This window comes from Nymphalis io, chromosome 8, assembly GCF_905147045.1.
Source record: "Nymphalis io chromosome 8, ilAglIoxx1.1, whole genome shotgun sequence".
Taxonomy (NCBI): domain Eukaryota; kingdom Metazoa; phylum Arthropoda; class Insecta; order Lepidoptera; family Nymphalidae; genus Nymphalis; species Nymphalis io.
The window spans coordinates 5443321-5464698 of NC_065895.1; the positions used below are offsets into that span (position 1 = coordinate 5443321).

Consider the following 21378-nt stretch of genomic DNA (forward strand, 5'->3'; position numbering starts at 1 on the left):
TTTTTTTTTTTATATTTTCCGGAAAGGCAAATGACTTTACTCCACTTAATGGTAAGTGGTAGTGGAGTCCAAACGCGACGACGGCCAGTAAAGTTGGGAAGAATGTTTTGCACCAGCCGCCAACGCCTTGCCGGCCCGCAATATGCCTCTTCACGCGTCGTTTGAAGGAATCTGGGTTGTAAGAGGAGGGGAACACGTGAGCTGGTAAAGAATTCCATTTTTTGGAAGTGCGACAAAGAAAGGAGTTTATAATTAAATATAAACGGCACTCTTATCCATTGAAGAGATTTCTTCCGGCATTTTAATATTCAATTATTCTCGTATTTATCGTAGATAGTGTTTTAATTTTTTTTTTTAAAAAAAGCCGAGATGGCCTAGTGGTTAGAACGCGTGAATTTTATCCGATGATTGTGGGTTCAAACCCGGGCAAGCACCACTGAATTTTCATGTGCTTAATTTGTGTTTATAATTCATCTTGTGCTTGACGGTGAAGGAAAACATCGTGAGGAAACCTGCATGTGTCTAATTTCATTGAAATTCTGCCACATGTGTATTCTACCAACCCGCATTGGAGCAGCGTGGCGGAATAAGCTCCAAACCTTCTCCCCAAAAAGGGAGAGGAAGCCTTAGCCCAGCAGTGGGACATTAACAGGCTGTTACTGAGTGTTTTAATTTTTTTTAGTTAAAGTAAATAATTATTTAAGAAGTTTTTTATGGCTTTTGCATCGATACCTTCATCTATCTTATCAGATCCGAATATAAATTGTGATTCGCTAATACTTTTAAACGAGAGCTGGAAAACTTAAACACTTTTATACTTATTCAATGTATATTATATAATATATGTATATTTAATTCATATATTTTATAAATAATATTTCTTACATAAGGCGAACTTTATTAGCTGCTTTCTCTCCTTATTTATTATCTTTATTCTGTTTTCCTGTTGTTTAACGAATTCTAATGAATCCAATTATTTTGCTAAGCATAAGAAAATATGTATAAAATGTATATTATTATAATACGGTTGTTGTTTATATTAGCAATCGTATTCTTATCTAATCATTTTGATTTCCAAGTTACTTTCTCAGTGGTAGGACTAAATGCCTTAGTGTTACAGCTCTGTAAAAGCCCGCACAAAAACACTACTCAGTATTGTTTTGTTTCCGTTTGAAGAAAAAGTGAGCCAGTGTAATTTTATAGACACAAGGGACAAATTTCTTAGTTCCCGAGGTTTATGACGCATTAACTATGTAAGAAATGGTTAATATTTCTGGCAACGCCAATCAGTTAAAGTAATATTTATATATAGTAAAGTAATTACGACTTAATATACAAAATTTAGCCGAGATGGCCCAATAGTAAGAACGCGTCAATCTTAACCGATGATCGTGGGTTCTAATTCGGGCACCACTGAATTTTCATGTGCTTAATTTGTGATTATAATTCATCTCGTGCTATACGGTAAATGAAAATATCCCGAGGAAACCTGCATGTGTCTAATTTCACTGAAATTCTGCCACATGTGTATTCCATCAACCCGAAATGGAGCAGCGTTGTGAAATAAGCTCCATACCTTCTCCTCAAAATGTCCCACATTAGGCAGCAGGCTGTTACTGTATACAAAATTTTATTACCAAATGTTTCGTCTCTTTATTACATATAAATACTGAGAAAACAATAATTTTGAAACGTATAATAAATGAGCACTAAGAGCATTTTCGCTCGAAGAATGTTAATAAGAAGAATTGGTATACATTTTTTAATCATTATGATTGTATTTGAACGAGTTTATTGGATAGAGTTAAAGCTTAAAACAGTGCAGCGTCCCAATTATAATGAAAATTTTATAAAACTACTCTTAGTGGGATATTTTATAATACGAAAATGAAATCTTTTAATTTATATAAATATCCATTGTTAGTCAGTCAAACACTTTATAAATCAGGATGTAATTTTATTATTATTTCATATCAGAAATATGTACATTTATTAACAAACATCAATTAAGTTATAAAACTTTAATATGTAATAACATTAATATGTATTAAATTAATAACTGAGTAATCCTTTGAGTCTTTCACTAAGCTTAACCTATATTCATGTAGTTTTTAATATCGAGGCCGTCTGTCCATAGGCGAAGGTTAGGTCAAGGCGAATGCACTAGCGTATTTATATGATGTGAGACCTACAACCAACGATGTGTACTAGATTACTAGCCCCCAACTCCGTTTGAAGGCCGATCTTAGATTATTATTATTCAATGCCTGAATATACTCGCCTAGTAAGTTTGCCTATGAATAAATTAAACGGGTAAGGCTAAATTTAATAACTATTGATTGTATTTGAATGTGAAATATCTATTGGCTCGTGAGATCGTCTCGTATATCGTGACAGAAAACGGTATCTCTCTCTCTCTTACGTTGTAACGCATCCATTCATCCATTTTGTAATCTTTTTTTTTTTTAATTGACTACTTATAAGAATTTAATGAAAAAAATGCCAGATGGCAAGTTTGTGCTTCCGTTTCGTTTAAAATATGTTTAGAGAATTAAAATCGAAAGACTGACATTCAAAAATTTTTAGTTTAGTCAATACTTACTCTCAAAAATCAGACGAGTACTTAACGTTTAAATAAATAATACATATAATGTTCATATATAGACTGTACTTTCAATCAATAACTTTTTTATTGTGAAACTTAACAGTTGATGTTTTTAAACGCAAGCAATTTCAAATAAAGTGTTTTTTGAAATCTTAACCTTTAGGATTAAAAGGATGTAAGTGTATTAAATAAGATTTACTTATTATAAATATTCTGCAATAATAATATAATAAGTTGCATTTTACACTTGAATAAAAAGATATCATAAGTACTTTTCAATAAACAAACGAAGTTATAGGTAATTTTTATGAAGCTATCAAAATTAAAATCTAATTCTAAATATAAATTTGTTAAGCGTTTCGGTTTACCTAACCTCAAAAATATCGTACCTTCATATCATGAAATTCAAATAGTTTTAACAATTCACATTACTGTTTTAAAGGTGTCTGTAAAACACGAATGTAAGCTAATTAAAGAACAAAATTGCTCCACGGAGGCTCTTTTTTACGACTAATCATAAAACGGCCTTTCGGATCTCCGCATAAAGTTACCAACCCCGTCGTGTAAAAACCAGAATTACGTTCCAATTTTAAAGTTTGCTTACTGAATTCAGATTTGCATTTCGTTTTCTTTAATAAAAGTATTATACATAGAAAACGAAGAAAAACGTAAATAAAGAGATTGAACGTAAACAGAAAGTGTTGTTTTTTTACATTATGACGTTTTATGTTATATATATAATAACTGTCATATTGTTATAATCACTTAAATTATTAGTATGTAATGGCCATATTCTGATCCTTGTCTAAATTTGCTTGCATTCATTTTAAACTGCAAAACATTGTATCCTCGTTAAAATCAATTCATTTCACCAGAGATACGCAAATCCCATACCAACCGTACTTCAACCGGAGTCGTTACTATCTTAAACTCATTTATCAAAACTTTGGACCTTCGAATTGGCAATTTTGGTAAAAACCCCAAGGTGAATATATCGCAGGAACTGTGAAGTAATAAAAGTGTTTATAGTTACATGATGGCTTAATATTACAATGTATATAGAAATACTCGCAAATTTTCCACTGCTGGACAAACCTCCTACTTAACAAGGAAGGGCCAAAAAGGCCCCTTATATACGTAGATAAGCTTCAAGGCTTTGTAGCTTATCCCATCACGTTGCCACACATCGTTTGGATAGATAAACATGATAATAATAATAATTTACTAATAATAATTTAAGAACTTCTTAAATTTTATCTTTTATCAAAATCATAAATAGTATTAAATTACTATTAATAAATCTTATTACGCGTTAAAATAATACTTTTTAGCCTTTTTTGAATAACAATGCTTGGCTTTAAGTTTGAGTTCCGACGCAGACTGATCAGGAACAATAATCGTGAACACTATCCACATTGTTAATGTTATTTATTTAAAAAGAGCAGCTACGCAAGTATCGTACCGTTTTTTCTAGAAACTGCTTGAAAGGTGCGGTGGTAGATACATACCAAAACAAAGAGGTATATTTCGTTTGTTTGTATATTCCGGTTTCGAATGGATGTTCGTATTTTTTTAAGAAGTTGATTTATTATTATAGGACGGACAAAAGGTATAATAATTGATATATAATTATATATCCATTGCATATTAGTTTAGGTTTAGTTGTGATTATAAACGCTTGAAACGCTTAATCGTATACAGCGGGTTTAAGCTAATGCAAGCAACGCCTAAATTAACTTGGATATGACCAACTAAATACTAAATAAGACACTTATAATGTTAATTATATAATAGTAAAAAATATGTGACTGTCACGACCGTAGGTGTGAAACATCGAAGTTGAGGGTTATTGAAATATTTTTTGTTCTATAGAAAATCGAGAAATAATTATGAATTAAATAAAACTAAAAAAAAACTTTAATAAAATAAATAGATTTTCTAATCATCAGTTCCGGTTTAAAGGGTGAAAGAGCCAGAGTAATTACAGGCACAAGGAACATAACATCTTAGTTCCCAAGGTTGGTGGCGCATTGGTGATGTAAGCGATGGTTAACATTTCTTACAATGGAAATGTCTATGGGCGTTGATGACCACTTTCCATCAGGTCCTGCTCGTCCGCCTTTCTATTCTGTAAAAAAAATAAGAGAACGTTATGCCGATTGCCATCCCGAAATACGACTATGACAACTAGATGTTTACATAAAAACGCATTTATTTGGTTGTATACATAAGAAATGTTTTATATTTCTTATTGCTTGTCCAATGTCAACCAGATTTAAGTAGCTACTATTATAAAAAAGAGCAAGTTTTCCGGCGAATAAAGGATCCCGAAGGTTGCCTTTCTGCTGTATCTCTATTGAACACTCGAAGCGAACTCGGTACAATGAAATAGTGCCGCCACTACCTTTTTTATTTGCCACAGAGATCGGTAAAGTGGATTGAAACGTTTCTCGCAACATTTCGAATAAATTCAAATATATTGTAACTTATTGAAGTGTTTTGCGAATTGAAGTAGGTTTTCCTCAATAAATAATTCATCTTAATTCGTGTAATGCTACGAATATAGTAGTAGTAGGGATTGGGTGATTATGAAATTTTATATATTTGCAGCCGCATAATAGATTGATCTTAATTCAAAAATTAGTATTTCTAATACGATCTACGATAACTTACAATTGATTTGATTAATAAACCTTTTTTTAAAGTTTCATGTAAACAGTTTTTTTATTAGTTTATTACCATTCAAAGTAATCATCATTTTACTGGTGGTAGGGCTTTGTGCAAGCTCGTCTGGGTAGGTACCACCCACTCATCAGATATTCTACCGCAAAACAGCAATACTTGATATTGTTGTGTTCCGATTTGAAGGGTGAGTGAGCCAGTGTAATTACAGGCACAAGGGACATAAAATCTTAGTTCCCAAGGTTGGTGGCGCATTGGCTATAAGCTATGGTTGACATTTCTTACAATGCCAATGTCTAAGGGCGTTTGGTGACCACTTACCATCAGGTGGCCCATATGCTCCTTCCTATTCTATAAAAAAAAATCAGATCTAGTATCAACACGGGTCAACTATAAAGTCCAATTCACTTCAACACACAATTCACACAATCACTTTGTGGTATTATATTTTTTATAACTACAAATAAATTTGATCATACTTGGTAAAACGAAATCTCTGTCATGAGTATAACCGAGTATCGATCTCCTTCTACATCGCAGGTTTGTAACCATTAGCATAAAGTACGGAAGCAATAAACAAAGGCTTCAAGAAATTCCGCTCACGCCGCTACTTCGATACGCGGGAAATTATGAAACGAAAATTCGGTATATTCACGTTCAACGTCTAATGCATAGCTACTTTATTTATAATTCAGCTATAAAGTTACTGAATATCTTTCAAGACCACGAAGTTATCCAGTTACGAGGAATGCGTGTTTTGTAACAGAAGATTTGGTAATGTGATTAGAAGTTCATACTCGGCTGTGTAGTGTCTGCTAAGTTATATTTATTAGTCCCTTGTTATGTGTAAATAATAATTAGAAAGTAAATAATAATTAAATTAATTATAGGAACTAAAAAAGGGTTTCTTGCTTTATACTAAAATTCAAACTTACCTTCGTATTAAAAATTTAGGACTAAGTATAGTGAATAAATTATGAATCAGCTATTAAAATCTGCTTAATAACATTTTATATTTTACCAAGCCAACAAAAGACTTAATAAATTAAACTATTTATCCTGAATGTACTTCAACTCAATTCAGCAATGAATTTGAGGAAACTTCCCGAAGCGTTTAGTTCAATTTTCTGCGCAATAAAGCAGTTTAAAGGAAAGTATCATTGAAACTATAAAGAGCTTAGTTCTAAGTCGAGAAATAAATTCATTTCACGTCTAACAACTAAAGAATTTGAAACAAGAATCAATTAGAAATAAAAATGGTTCGAATTTTTAAATTTCAAAGGTGATATTATTTTTTTTCTCTTTTTGACAGATTTAATTAAAGCCATTTCGTCTTTAGTGGATTGGAACGGTTCAAGTTCTATAATAAATATTCATACAATTAAGATTGAGTTACTGCCTTGAATTAAAATATTCAGGCTACATCAAGTATAAGGTTTATTTAATGAGTTATCAATAGTGCGGCCTAGACGTCTGTGAAAAATGTTTATATGCTCAAAAAAAATTATCTAATACATTTAAATGTCAACATTTTCTTTTAAAGAAAACAAGAGAAATATTACTATTTATAATATAAAACATACTAACGGAAATTGTAACTATTATTAAAGAAATAGTTTCCGCACGCGGTTTCGCCCGCGTTTGAGAGGGTGTCTTTTTTCTGTACCCCGGACAACGTGTAAGAAAATTTCATAATAATCGATACTCATAACAACATGAATAATTAAGACGTGAAAGTGTAACAAACAAACAGACTCATTTTCGCATTTATCATATAAGTAAGGATTAATTTACGTCCTATAAACATTACGAATACTTTACGGGCTGCAGATAAAGATAGCGCCAAGCGCTCGCCCGTCATACAAAGTTCACTAGAGCATTCTATTACAACTCCATAATAAAAGTGTATTGGATAAGTTAGATTCTAAATAAAACTCTCTTACAAATTTTAATTTTCGAATAAATTTACATTTTAAAACTAAGCTAATTTTTGTTTTTATAAATAACGTGGGAGAGTAATTCTCTAATTCAGCTGTCTCTCTTTACAGCCTTACTTCTTTAGCTCAGCTATATATCATGTAATTGGTCACAGTTATATATAGAAATAAAAGTAAAAAATAAATATTATGTTAAATCTATCACAGGTACTAAATATGCCTAAAATTAAAAAAAAATGTAATTGCTTTTTTTATATACAAACCATAAACAATTTACAGAAATAAATCTGAGGAATGTAAAAGCAATTGTATTAAAAACTTAGTAGCATTAAAATTTTCGCATTACAAAAGACCGTAAAAAATATCCATTTTTAAGGAGAAAATTTAATTTCATTTGAACCATGCATATTTAAACGGAAAGGTCGTACTTTCTGGAACAACTTTAGTTTTCTTTTGGCTTCGAAAACTTGAGATCGGGATTATTAAGTTGAGAATTTTTATAAAGAGAATTCAAAAAACACTTCTCTGAACTACTGTGATAAGTTATTCTCTTTTAAAAGGAGTTAAAATCTTCTCTTATATACAAGAATTTACTTATAATAAATGGGATAGATGAGCCGAGATGGCCCAGTGGCTAAAACATGGCATTAATCAAATTGAATATTGCGAGTTCAAATGCAGGCAGGCATTAATAAGTTTTTTTGAGCTTATATTTATAATCAATCAAGTGCTCGACGATTAAAGAAACATTTGTAAGAATATGCATATGTCGAACGAAAATCCATCGCACATCCATCCACCAACCCGCTTTGGTGCAGCGTGGTGGAAAAAGCTGCAATCTTTCTATTCAAGAAAAGAGAAAGCTTTTGTCCAGAAGTGGTAACACATCTTGAATATTTGTTTCATAATTTAGGATTACAGAATTTATTCTTTTGGCATTCCAAGTATAGCTAGTTATTTTATAAAATAGAAAAATATGTTCTTTTTCTAGGATTCACAGTAAGAAAGTCCTTCTATGTAGAACTTGCGTGATTCTTCCTTGTCAACCACACTATTACCCGCCCAAAGCCTCTATTGCTTGACAAAATGTCTTGTGTGTCGCTTAGATGAGAAAATTATTTATTAAAACCAAAAAAGTGTTATAGCCTTAAATTGTAAAAACACTGACGAATTCAATATAAAAAAAATGTTAAAATACATTTTATAAAATTAGTTTTAGTCGATGTAAATAAAGCAATTAATAAAAATATCGTATTTTACAATATTGCTAAATTAGAACGTTAACGTTTTAATCCGTGTAACTTAATTATCGGACGCAGTGGCTGTTAAAATTTTATATTTATTGTATTTCATTTATGCGGAAAATACCTATGTTGTTTGTGCCAATTAATTATTTCCGTTTGTTTGTATAAGATTCAGTGTTTTGAACAGTCGTGACTAAATTGTTTACGTTTTCTGTCAATTGTAGCGAAAATATTATGTTCTCATTTACAATTTTGATTTTAACATTACCGCGTGTTATGATGAACTAATTGAATCCCAATTAACGTAACAGTAATAATAATTCTTTTATTTGCCAGATTACTGCAAAGATTTCTTTCATATATACATACCGTAACAGCCTGTGAATGTCCCACTGCTGGGCTAAAGGCCTCCTCTCCTCTTTTTGAGGAGAAGGTTTAGAGCTTATTCCACCACGCTGCTCCAATGCGGGTTGGTAGAATTCACATGTGGCGGAATTTCAGTGAAATTAGACACATGCAGGTTTCCTCACGATGTTTTCCTTCACCGTAAAGCACGAGATGAATTATAATCACAAATTAAGCACATGAAAATTCAGTGGTGCTTGCCCGGGTTTGAACCCACGATCATCGGTTAAGATTCACGCGTTCTTACCACTAGGCCATCTCGGCTTTTATACGTAATCGGCATATATACATAAAGAGTGTCATATCTTACTTTATAACTTTATGAAATTATACAGTCGGCTGCAAGATAGTAACGTCATAAATACGTTTATTTTTTAGATAAATTAACTGTTAACAAATATACTACCAACCGACATTTATAAAAACCTATACAAGCTAAATGTATTATTTTTACTTTAATACTTTATTTTATTTACTTATTCTCTTCTTCTTTTGAACTGAGATGTCCTAGTTCTAACAATTAGAATCTTAAGCGAAGATTGTGGGTTCAAAGCACCACTGAATTTTCATGTGCTTAATTTGCGTTTAACTCGTCTCATCTTTGACAGTGAAGGAAAGCACAATATGCAAGTTGCAGGACGGGTTGAATGAAAATAGAGTGGAATAAACTCTGTATCTTCCCCTTAAATGAAGATGTCTATAGCCGTGGAATATTAACAGGCATTTACTTTTTGCATAATTTTTCCATCAAATAAGAATAACATAGGTATAAAAAAATATATTATGATTTTGAATATATGTAAGAAAAGACGAGCATTTACTGTAGTAATTTAATAATGCTTCAGCAGGATGCTCTGTAAGAATTCACTTCGTATCTCACTCATGAAACATTGAACTTACGATATACTCGACGTCATTTTATGTAGTTTTATTTTATGAATAGTCGTAGTGGATCATTAAAAGTTGTGACGGGAGCAACTTCAAAAACGAAAAAGGTAATCTAGATACTACAATACTAAGTTCTATTCGTGAAGTCTTATATGCGCCAAAAACTATTCATATTATAAATTAGGACACTATAAACTAAAATATATTTAAATTTAATAATATCCTGTCTTATTACACATCTGCATTACAAAACCAAAAACGCCTCGAAAGTTTAAATCCGCTTGTCTTATAGTATAAGCTATGCGTTGATACGCATGTAAGCCTTTTTTATATAATATGTATATAACCCACTACGAGTCCCGAGGTTACAAGGGTAAAATTAGGGTTTTAACCCATGACGCTTTCGTCTATCTATCCATATTGAACGTATATAGAAGGAGTACACAAACATACTGACCGTTTTGTAATATTGGAATGATTACTGTAAAAGCAAGGATACGAAATTAAAACATTTAAGCACTTTTAAATACTCAGTTCTTTTGTAATTGGTGTCATATATCAAGGAGTAATTAAAACAAGAAATGAAGAATTTACAAAGAGAACTGTGAACAAGATTGAGAACGCCAGTTGATATTCACATTCATGCTATTTGCATCATTAACAATGTTAATTATGAACTTCAACATCGGGGAGGTGGGTTATGAAACCGAGTTTTTAAAAGGTTCTGGTCGATTATTCTCGATGGAATCTATAATTCGAACGAGTGGTACCGTAATTTGTTTAATGAATACTGTTACGGACAAGATATATGATGTTTACTTTCAGTTGATGTTGGACAATTGAAGTCTTCGTGTTGATAGTTCAGTTTTTTTGGTATTGCTTTAAATTAAAGCTGCAGTGGAATTCATATTTGTCATCCCTTGCAGGTAGATTCAGCTCCGCAACATATGCGGTTATAAAAGTCAGACACCTAAAAAACATTGATATAGCTCGATTAGCATATTTTGAAAGTTTTCATAGCACTCTGATGGTATATTACTTTGGGGTAATGCTGCAGACTTAGAAACTATATTCATTCGTAAAAAAGAGCTATTAGGGCTTACAAACTCAGAGCTCGAGATTCCATTCGATATATTTGCTTGCATTCGCTTGCATTTAGCTTCATTATATATCGAAGGGAATATTTTTAACATATTTATCATACAATCAGTGTATCACAGTATATTAACAACAGTATTATGTATTTCCATAATAAAATTGATTGTTTTAATAGAAACAGTATTATAATAATTATACACAAGAAAACTAATAAAAAACGTATGACACCAGCTTCCGTCTCCGATTAGTCAATTCGTCGTTCCTTGATCAAGGTATTCGCTGCTATTACAAAATTCTTCGTATACTTTTAGCTTTGCTAATTAATAAATTTGAGTCCTATTAATGTTAATACTATTATTATTCTAAAAAAATATATAGATGATAAAAAAGTATGGAGTTAGTATTCGTTAATTTCCATGCAAGATAAATAACAAATCAATTGTATTTAATTACCAATGTAACTTAACAATCAAAAAAGTAACTGCTAAGTTTCTTACCGGTTTGTCTCGATATTATACATTCCGAACCGGTGATAACTTCAAATTTAATTTAATTTAATCGAATGACGATGCGAAGCTCTCATCTCTTGTGAGCTACTTGAATAAAATATTTATTAATTTGTACAATCTCCAAGATTTAAGATCCACGAGTTCGATTCTGTCATTATAGAAGGATTTTTACATATGTTTTTGTGTAGATACATAGTAACATCATTTTTCTTTATTCTTTTATATAATGTTTTATTATCCTTGCATAGTTTGAAATCGACGTGTAAAAGTATAATTAATTTCGTTTACTTTTTTTTTAAAACACTTGCTCTGAGTTGCTACGTGAATCTTCCCTCAGCCCGACCTGAGGACTGAACTCACCACCTCGGGATCTGTGACCTTATAGCTAAAAGTATAACTAAACTAAAAACTCAGTTTGGTTAATCCTTATCTATTTATATTAATAAATTTTAATCTTATATTAATAAAATTAAAATTAATAAAAACAATTATAAATATGTGCATGGTTTTTTTTTTTCATTTAATGTATTATGTTTTCATTTTGCCATAACACAAGAAATATAAAACTAAAAAGTTAAACTATTCCGTGAGACGTAATTAGCGAAACACGCTTCGAACCAGAAATAATAGAAGACTAAACAAAATCCTAGAGCATTCAATTTGAAATGTCGGAAATTGCTTTCCAGTAATTAAGTTATAAGTACATTAATTGATATCTTAAGTAACTGAAACTGAATGTAATTAGATTTTCTATTTTTCTAATATATTTTTAACTCAATCCTCGTAAAATTTGTAACAACATTTTGACCGGGCACGTGGCAATGAACTGGAGATTTTATAATGCATAAATATGGGCGTACACTCCGAGTTTTTCTATGGGACCAAATATTGTTTTCTTATTATTAGCAAAAAAATATATAGTTAAAAATAAAAGCGATGGAAATGCTGGGCTCACTTCTTAAGGTGGACTTTAAGTATGATTGCTTCCTAAAGACCGCATTTGGGAATATAATTAGTTCAGTAGAACACAGATAATCATTCGTTGACTATACTGACGCTGTTGTATCGAACAACACTTCCCCTTATTATGCGCTGATTTAACAACCGATAGAAACTTAGCTTGTTTTCATGCAAATAGGATTTTAATGGTATCTATGAACAAGATAGTTGCGAACTTGCGACATGATCGCATGCTCTACGAGGTCATTTCCGCTAACCTATCACCGGCCCTGTTTAAATATGTAAATTAAATACTTAATTGATTCCTAAACGACTAGAAAATTGTTTAAAGCAATTCACATTCGCAGTGCCAGTACGTGTCAGGTAATAACCAGTAAGGTATTTAACCATTTATTATAAAACTGATAACATTTAAATTTCTTTGAATATGTATTTAGCATAATTTTCATAAATTTAGTTTTGTGAATGATTCTCTCAACTGTTGCCCCAACGCTTGCATTTAGCTTCAACTACATGTTTTATTGATTTAGGATGCAAGAAAAATAGGGATCCCGTTTAGGTTTATTATTTTTGCTCGTGAACAAACATAGTTCTGAGCGGTCACACGTACTACGTTTATTTTTTTTAGCTTTTATTTAACTTCGCCTGTTACTTGGAGTAAGTTAAATCTGACAACTGAATTTTAAACTAATCTCCATTTCATGAATTGAACTACAATACTTTTGTATTCTGAATCAGATAATACGTTGTATTTAAAAGTTTTGTTTTTTTATTACAACTTATTTATTTTAATTTATTCAGCATAAAATACATCATACGATGCATTTTTCAAAATTCTGATTGAATCAAAATTTAGTAGAATTTTTATGATAAAAATAATTCTTACTTATTTATTATACTTCCAACAGTAACTATTATGTACTCATATAATGTATTAATTAATTGTATATTTGCATTATAATCTTGGGTGAGTAAAACGGTATCGTAAATATTGAATATGCATTTAATAAATAGAAAATTTGTTATAGACAATTCGAATAAGGAATATAAGGTATATTTAAAGCGAAATATGTTCCCGCAATAGTAATACATAGTAAAATATGGCGTCAATAACGCAATGGTTTGTGGGTCGCCAGGCAATGTGAAAGTTGTAGGATCCTATGACGTTCCTATATTTTCGTCCCCACTCTAAGCACAAGCTCTACACTTAATTGAGAAAGTAAATAAGAATATTAGTAATCCTTTAAAACTGAGATGTTTTGTTTTTATATAATCTATATGTCGTTTAAAAAATAATGTGTGATTATATTTTCATATCTAAAACACATTTGATGTTACATTTTTCGATTCGATAAAATTAAAGATATATAAATATAGATAAAAATCATAAGGAAGCCATGAATATGAAGTCTTTTGTAAGTACGTTTTTCCTATTTTCGGCGATTCGAGGCGAGATTAACATTTATTACCTAAACGTGATATTTAGTATGCACAAAGCTTAACACAGAATACGTTATATTCTTCGCAATTTAGTTCTTAATACTATATCGACGAATGTGTTAGCTTATATTAAGTTAGCTGTTCATCCCGACTTCATTCGGATAAAATTCATACAAACAACCCACTTACTTTTTGCGTAAATTCCGATCTTAGAGTTCCGTCTACGTCTCAAAAGAAGTAACTACACTAAATCTCAAGTTAATCGGACCGATAGTTTCGAAGAACTCTTGTATGTCATTCAGCCAGTGGTATTTCGCTTATATATAAAAAATATATAGAAGATTTATTTATTTATTTATATATTGTAAGCGTTTGGTTGGATACATGATATATATCTCGGTTGTCATGACTACTAATTGACAGGCGCATTATCTTGAGCTCGTTTTTTATATTATTTCATTTTTTGGTCGTTATGATCATTATAATTTAATTTACTTTATTACTCCGTTTGAATTGTTTTCTGTTTATAAGTAGCTCTAAATATATATATATCGATTTGATTATTAAAGTTGCCCATAATTGAATATCATTCTACTTGCACTGTACACGTGTAAAAAGAAATAATTGAACTCTGCGAAAGTTATGAGCTACATGAATAAAACTGATAATAAAATATTTGCTGATTAAAATCAACAGCAACATATCAGAAATCAAATAGGATATAACTGTTTAACGCATTATTAAATAGGATGTACAAATCTTAGGAGTTTTAAAAAAGATCGAACTAGTTGTTGTAGAAGATGTAATGAAGTCAAATAAAACGTCAATACATAACGAAAAAGCCGTAATGGCGGCTAAAATCTGAAAATCTACCGAACTTATATATACTTAGCATATAAAACTTAAGAGTTCGTTTGTCTTAACATGCTACTTCTAGGATTTACCATCAGATTTAAAAAAAGTTTTTATGTTAGCCCTTAATATATGAGTAACATCATGTTACGACCCACGGGGGCGGAGTATTAACTTTTATAGCAAGTAAAGTCGCGCAGAGCATAGTAATACATAACATACATTTGAAGTTTTAAGCGTTTTGAATTCTTCAATTCTATAGAGCCACGGCAAAGAAAATTTATTGAAATATCAGTTTGCCATTTTATAAAGTCATACAGAAAACTTATGATAATAATAATAATGTCTTCCAGACCGATTTCGGCCACGGCAGCCAATCTCAAGATAGATTGACCAACTGCGCAGGAGATATTAAAGTGCACAGGTGTGTGTGTTCCCTCACTCTCATAATCCGATGGGACGGCAATACGACACGACCGGAAAGAGTTCAGGCGCAGGACCAACAGCTTAACGTGCTTTCCGAGGCACGGAATGTACACACTTTCAACTTCCAGGCTCCGGGATGCTACTGAGAATTTTGTGACAGAATAACAGTCAGACTCAATAACTTTTTTTTTGGCCCGACCCGAGAATTGAACCCAGGATCTCCGAGTCCGCGGCTTTACATCAAGCCACTAGACCAACGAGGCAGTCACACAGAAAACTTATACGTGTTTCTAACACTAAGAACGAACACAGAAACCAAAATTATTTTATTAAAGACATAAATATTTCACGGTCACAGAAGTAAATAAGTAAATAGGTATTACTAAAACGCAACACTCATCAATCTGCGTGTTGACAGGTTATAATTTAGCGCTCGACCTACGAACTGGAAGTATAATTAGGACCACGAATATAATAATTTGGTATTATAACTTCACATTCCAACTTAGTTATTGACTTAGGGAAATTATTGTATACTTTTACTCTATAGAACGCCCCTATTTTGAGTAATCAGATATGTGGAATATTTCTATGTATAAAGTTTGTAGTAATTATGAGTTTTGTTTTGTAATATGGTAACACTTAACTGCAAAAACATTGAAATGATATGAAAACTAATTTATTTCTTGTGCGTCACCAACTATGGCAACAAATTGGCTACCAATAAGGTCGATGCTGAGGAGATTACCTCAACGCTGGTGTTCAGTGGTTACCTTATATGCAAGAAGTGATAGTGATACATTAATCGGAGATAAAAATACAGAAACTGTTACCTTTTCACGGTTTTACCATCAAATCGATTTTGATGTAAAATTTGGTAACGCCATAGCTTAAACCTAGAGGAAGGACACTGGTAACCTTATCAAAAATGAAATCTATAAAATGCAACGCTATTTATTTTTAAATTACCAATTGTTTTAGTCGTCATCACACGGGCTAATATTGTTTGCGTGAAATAAGTACCCACAAATTCCACGCAAACATAACCGCGCGTCACAAATAGTCCTTAGATGACTAAACATTGAATAATATATTGTAATTTATATATTAACTTTAAATAAAAATATATCGACAGTTCACATGTGAAAAATACATTTAACAAAGATAGCGATTTCCTTACTCTTATATATACAGTTTACGATCAAACATAACCCAGTTAAAGTTTTATTATAAGCTAAAAATTTCAGTCTTAAAAGTGACTGCACGTAAAATAAAATTCTTTTTCTTCGCATATTTTTTATCATAATGAGTTTTGTGTGTACGCTTTATGATACATACGTGTTATTCTCATTTATAATAACGAATATCCATAGTGTAGTAACTAAATATTGTTCAAATTTATGATGATGCCTTTATCGAAATCGGTCGCAGCGGCTATTCTCAAAGGAGCTTAGCCAACTCCGCTGGAGATATTACAGTGCACAAATGTATACAAAACTTCCAAACAAGATACACTTTGAGTTCCTTCACACTCATAACCCGATGAGAGAAAATCCGAAACAACTGGATAGAGTTTAGTAGCCAAAATTTGCTTTCCGAGGAGTGCAAACACCGCCATCTTCCCAACACCGGGCTGCTTAGAACTTCTTGACAAACAAGCAATAACTTTTATCGCCCAAACCCCAAAATTAAACCCAGATCATCATTCTAAATCTGTTACATGTTCGTTTGAATATGTATATATTAAATTAAATTAAAATATGTATATATTAAATTACAATGCAACGTAATACAATTTTTCTTTTTAAAACTGAATGCAAAGGTCCATTCCAAGATTCTAATTTTTCAGCAGCGTTTCGTTTTCTTCTCCCACAAGAATCCATTGTGATTTTAAGAATTTGCATTGTTATAACACTATTTAAATTAAACAGTTGCAATTAATTGCTATTTGTAAAATTGAAGTGTGAACTGCTACGTGAAAGTAAATAAAGTGTATTTAGCGTTTGTCAATTAACACCCTGTATATGATGATTGAATTGTATTCACTATAGATCATTAAGTAGTGAATGAAAAACAAAAACGCGCTAAAGAGGCGTAAACGTTCAGTCGGTGTAATTAATTGAATAAAAGGGTGGATGGTAGCGTGTTCGCATGATTAATTCAGGTGACCTCTAATTCAAGGCTGCTCGAGTGGAACTGCCGGTGGACATGTTGACATTTATTTATAATGCAGTAAGAAATATTTCAAATCCAAGTACTTTCATATTTGTAACAGAGTTTAAGGGATTTGATTCTGTTAACTATTATATAGGGACGTGTAAAAATATTTTGTATCGAAGGGTTGGTTTTATCCCTTGTTTTACTGAAAAACAGCGATACGTTGCATTGCTTTATTCTAGTTTGAAATTTGAGTGACCCAGTATAATGTAATTATGTTTTTTGAAATGCCTATCTGATTGGGTATCGCCCTCTTATCAACGGTGTATTCCGGTTTGATGGGTAAATATCATCTTAAATTTTATGGTTGGTAGTGTATTTTTAAGGTAGGCTTATATTTCTTGCAACTCTAGTGTCTATTGGATCAGGTAATTGCTATCAGATGCCCAGTTGCAAGTCTGTCTCTCTAAATTTAATAAGGACCTAAGTCATCACCACGCCATGAGATAGTTTACATGCAAATATATAAGCTGAGATCGCCCAGTGGTAAAAACACGTGAATCTTAAACGATGATCGTGGGTTCAAACCCGAGCAAGCACCACTAAATTTCATGTGCTTAATTTGTGATTATAATTCATCTCGTTCTTTACGGTGAAGGAAAACATCGTGAGGAAACCTGCATGTGTCTAATTTCACTGAAATTCCGCCACATGTGTATTCCACCAACCCGCACTGGAGCAGCGTGGTGGAATAAGCTCCAAACCTTCTCCTCAAAAAAGGTAGAGGAGGCCTTTAGCCCAGCAGTGGGACATTCACAGGCTGTTATGGATACATATTATAAAACAAAGCCTCTCCCGGGCCTGTCTGTTTGTTTGAACGCTATCGCGTTAACTCAAAAACTACCGACTTTCATACTGTTTCCACCAATGGACGTAGTAATTCATGAGTAAGGTTTAAGTGTATAATATATTAAGTTTTTGTGAAAATTAACATACATGAAGATAAATGTTGAAGATGTCGGAAAAAATCATGCTGATCGGGAGCCTTACTGACTGTGTGCTGCGTAAATCATTTGATTATATGTATTAAGATATAAATGATTTATGTAGACCATTATTCTGCCCGTGCGAAGCTGGGGCGGTTAGTTAGTCTATACAATATATTTTTCACCACCAATTTTATAAATATTCTTAGTTCAAGCTGACTAAGACATATTACGGTTCTGTAAAATAAATAGATTCCAAATTCATATTAAGACTGAAATGTTCAGAAAAATCATTAAACTCAAACTTAGTATTATTCTTGTGGAATTTTAAATTCGCGAGTTTAAGAGAAACTTTTGAAATGCGGTTTCTTGATAATGATAGACTTTATTTTTATAAATTCATTGATAACACGCATCATTTTTGGAACGCATTGCACGCTTTATAACTTATTAAAAATATTAAAGTTAGTATTCAGGATTTAAAAATTTTATCGTTTATAATATATAAATATAGTTTTGCAATATATAAATATGTTGGTGACACTGATCGAGGTGAAGTCTGAATGAATTTCTCACCGGATCTTTCCGGTTGATACTTTACTCCACACCAGTGTTATCAGATTAAATATAGAGCCTATTTAATTACATCTTATTATTTGATTTTTAGCTTCAAGATATTGCTTATCACGAGCAAAGCTTATTTAGAATTTAATTTAAGTTTAAAATTAAAAGTTTTTAATTTAGCCTTTTAATGGATGTTATTATATTTTTTATTACAGTATTTTAGTAAAAAAATAATATTTTAATATGCTATACGGTACTATATAAAGTACTTAAAGTATAATTTTATCCGAACAATTTAAAATTTACTTTTTAAAACTCAAAGATAAATCAAACTTTTTAGCAACAATGTAAGATGTTTTTTTATTATTCAAATTCGATGATAAGTTAGTTTTATTATTATTATATATATTTAGAAATAATATTATACTTTTATGATGACAATATTATAACAAAGTAATTTTGTAATATATTTAAATTTCGAAATGAATATTTTTCATATACAATCAAGATTAAAAAATATTTTTTTTAATTATTCTATATTATAACCGTAACAGCCTGTGAATGTCCCACTGCTGGGCTAAAGGCCTCCTCTCCTCTTTTTGAGAGAAGGTTTGGAGCTTATTCCACCACGCTGCTCCAATGCGGGTTGGTAGAATTCACATGTGGCAGAACTTCAGTGAAATTAGACACATGCAGGTTTCCTCAAGATGTTTTCCTTCACCGTAAAGCACGAGATGAATTATAATCACAAATTAAGCACATGAAAATTCAGTGGTGCTTGCCCGGGTTTGAACCCACGATCATCGGTTAAGATTCACGCGTTCTTACCACAGGGCCTAATATATTATAATATTCGTTTTATTAATAGACTGTGAATGTCTGCTGGAAAATTCCCTGCTGGAAAAAATAATTCTCTCGTCTTATGATGAAGCCTTGGAGCTAAATCCACCCTGCTACTTCCGTTGCCGGATTCTTCACGATTGTTTTACTTATTTAATGTGTAATATATACTATTAAAAACTTTAAAATAATGTATTTTTAATATTTTAACTTTTTATATTATCACATACAATTACGTACGAATCAATCTGTTTCAACGATTTGTAATAACAAGCTAAGATCAAGTATAATTCATAAAAATACGCTAGAATTAGTTCTACAGAAAACGGTAGAAACGGTAAAGCAAACTTTAGTAGGTATCTTTTTAAAAAAAAATCTTATACTCACGTAAAATGGTGACAATTAGTATTTTATAATACGTTAGTATGTATAAAGTATTCAAAGGAAAAATGAAGTAGAAGTAATAATAATAATGGTATTGAACAATTATATTGTACGCTAAACATTTAGTTCATAAAGTTAGTAATATCTCAAGTCACAAATAAACTTTATGTGTTTAATAAGATACCAACTACTTGACAGTTAACTTCGTCCTGTAACGTAGAGGTGAATAACGTGCAGAATTATGACACTAATTGCTACGAGCGTCTGCTGCGACTACGACGTAGACATCCGTAGAGGGCACTGGACTTTGTACATATTATTTTCAATAATATACAATGCATCTCAAAATTTTGAATAAAATATATAGTTTCATCTAAAGCTATTCATAAAATTTCTCTTATAATAAATATAACCGGCGACCTTGACGTTGTTTCAAATTCGCTTGACCTAATGTGAACCCCTTTTAGTAAACACAAGCAAAAAAACTACACGATAAAATCTTGATCATGCTTTCTTATAAAGTGTTTACTACATGCTACGTCTTGATATCCTGTGCGCTACTTTCAAGGTCCCGCAGTGGCCTTCAATTATTTCATAACTTGTAATTATTTACTTAGGCCTTAGTTAGAAAAATAAAAAATATCTTACCGTGATGACAGCCACCAGATATATAGAATTCAGCATGCAAAGCACAAATTCACTTGACACAACAATCTCTTTTATTTCTCATTCACGCGCGTCGCATATTTTAGAGCTTTGAATTAATATTATAAATCATAATAAGTTTTACTCAATGATAGTTTTTGCAGATATGCGACGTATGTTATTTTTTTCTCGTAACGTTTTGTGAAATATTGAGGTTGTGTTCGGCGGCAGCTGTCACGGGTGCGTGGGCTCGCGCGACGCGGTCCGAGTAGCGAGGGTGACTGAGGCGGCGCGCGCCGGGCGGTCGATATACGCGGCAGAAGCAGAATAAACACGCCGTACTAGGATAGGAGTACCCCAATGTTGCCAGCCTCACGGCACTCCCGGTATTACTATTTCCGAAAACAAGGCTTCCTACGATGTCATTCGAAGGAATTTATACATCGTATAAGTTGTATAAGGAAATTACATGTTACTCATTGTTTAATCGCTACTGATACTCATGGTATTTAATTCATTTTTAGATACATTATTAAATTAAAATTCATTGAACTATAATATTAAAAATATTGTCGAATAAATGAACTTGCATAAGTTTTATATTTTATCAAAATTATTATTACTTTTTCATATATATTTGAGTATATAATACATAAAAAGATGAACACCAAATAAAATAATAGTATAGTGATGCTTTTGTGAGAATTCTTTTCGTATTCCACTCAAACATATTAAAAACCAACTTATAGTGATATG

General features: G+C 31.6%; 1 protein-coding gene across 1 annotated transcript in view; it reads right to left on the bottom strand.

Moving 5' to 3' along the window:
• Positions 1-20859, bottom strand: part of LOC126770305 (heparan sulfate glucosamine 3-O-sulfotransferase 1) — a 43989-nt gene extending 23130 nt beyond the window's left edge. Inside the window, exon 1 of the mRNA XM_050489663.1 lies at positions 20626-20859. The gene's annotated coding sequence lies outside the window, so the exon portion shown is untranslated. The remainder of the gene's footprint in view (positions 1-20625) is intronic.
• Positions 20860-21378: the final 519 nt, after the last annotated feature.